The 1,947-nt window shown below is 35.7% G+C and overlaps 1 pseudogene; it reads left to right on the top strand.

Moving 5' to 3' along the window:
* Positions 1–789: 789 nt before the first annotated feature.
* On the top strand, positions 790–1,166 carry LOC113755460 (annotated as a pseudogene).
* The last annotated feature ends 781 nt before the right edge of the window (positions 1,167–1,947 follow it).

The following is a 1,947-nucleotide window of genomic DNA, read 5'->3' as shown; positions in this document are numbered from 1 at the left end:
GAATAGAAAAAGTAGTTGCAATACACAATAATATAGCATTTTAAGAATCACAAGCTAAAATCATGCTTCCAATATTAGTTGAGAACAAGACCAAATTTTTTTAATATATGGAAAACATAACTTCAAAGTTTTACTCCGATCATTTTAAAAATACATGATTTTGATATATACGCATGCCTAATTGTAGATAAGGTTAAATTATAATTTATTCCTCTAAGGCATACGCTAATTCTAACTTTACTCCCAAACATTTATTCGATTAATCATTTGAGAAAATTGCTATGCTTAGTGTGTGACTCGTTGAATTTTTTAGGGTTAGAATTCAAAAAATTGGCCCCTCAATAACCAACCTATCATTTCGCATTATCTCAATCTAAAGCTAAAGAACCAGTCAAGATGTGACCGATATATCACATCCTTGCAGCAACTGAAATTTATTTTATGTTCTTGCAAAAATAAATATGATTTTAAGTTGGAAAGCAAAATAGAGAAGAAAACTGTGGATAAATGGAAGGATGAGAGAAAGAGAAAAAATATCTATGATACAGAATTCCAATATGTAAGGTCTATGAGTGATCTCATAAAAGGCAGTGTAATAAAGCATCAATACTGATTCATCCATAATTAAATGACTCTTCTTATAGAACATTTTTATAGTAGAACATTATAGAACAAAACAAAAAAATAAAGAGGCTTGAGACAATAAAGACTGAGAAAATTGACTCAAGAACAAATTTCATTACTAAGCTCTGTTGTAAAATTTGGACCTAAACATTAAAGTAAGAAGTGATGGGAATGATGGAAACTGTGAATCCAAAAGATTTTATTAAAATGAATCTTAATGATTCGCCGGTCGGGATGGCGGAACAAACCGGAGACCAATTCATCTATTCTGAGAAGTAACGAAACAGTCCTTTCTCTTTTCACTCTTTGTAGTCTCACCACTCCAAGTAGATTTCTCAGCAGTTCAAACTCCATAGCTAATCATCGGTAAGGTTTGCAGTTCATTAGCTTGTGTAGATAAGGTGAGATGTCAAACTCCCTAGGTCGCAAAGCAAGATAAGAAGAAGCCCCGCGGCCGTGTCTACAAGCGTATGCAATACAACTGTTGCTCAATCACTGCCATTGTTGGTTTTGGAAAGAAAAGGAGGCCAAACTCATCATAGAAGTAAACATGAGGACTGAGGTATGGTAGTTTTAGCAGGTGAAATTCTGTTTTGAGCTTGTTGCATTGTTATGTTGGTCATGTTATAGCTGTTGGGAAACTCGAGTCCACTTACTGCCATGTTCTCTAGGCATAATTATGTTCTCTAGGTAGGAGAATTGAGTATAGTCATTAGACTGGAAGCTATAGTTTCCTGTTGGTGTATGTTTCCATTTGTCTTGTCCTCCACTCAACTATTTATTTTTTCCCCGGAAACGATAGATGATATTTTATAAATACTTGACCTGTACAATATTTGAGCAACGAGTCAGGCAACTTTACAAAGTGTACCGTGACACTTAAGGAGAGCCAAAAAATCTCTCCTCATCCATGAGTATGCTTAGAGCATAATGGCTAATTTGATTACATAGAGACATATTACTAACATTCCTAACTTCAAAGAGAGCACATTTGAAACAGATTAGCTAAAGCATGTATATCTTCAATCAACGTAGCAGTGTTTGGATTGTCACCTTTCCCAGCTTTTAGCAAGGCAATAAGTTGCTTGTTAGCATTAATGACTTTGATTCTTTGCCAACTTTGTTGTCTTGCCTTCATTAATGCCAACCTTACTGCTACGGCTTCATCTTGAATATCCCTATGCGAGCTTCTATCCTCTAAAGTCCATTCAGCTCTGATCCTCCCTCCAGACTGCTTGGCAACGATGTCAATTCCTAATTTATGGCCCACTGGTACTTTCTTGGTTGCAATCTGGAGTTCCATCAGCTCTCCCTCCTCCCTTC

Source organism: Coffea eugenioides, unplaced genomic scaffold (genome assembly GCF_003713205.1).
Source record: "Coffea eugenioides isolate CCC68of unplaced genomic scaffold, Ceug_1.0 ScVebR1_149;HRSCAF=605, whole genome shotgun sequence".
Taxonomy (NCBI): Eukaryota; Viridiplantae; Streptophyta; class Magnoliopsida; order Gentianales; family Rubiaceae; genus Coffea; species Coffea eugenioides.
The sequence above is the reverse complement of the archived record's forward strand: the minus strand, read 5'-3'. Positions and strand labels throughout refer to the sequence as shown.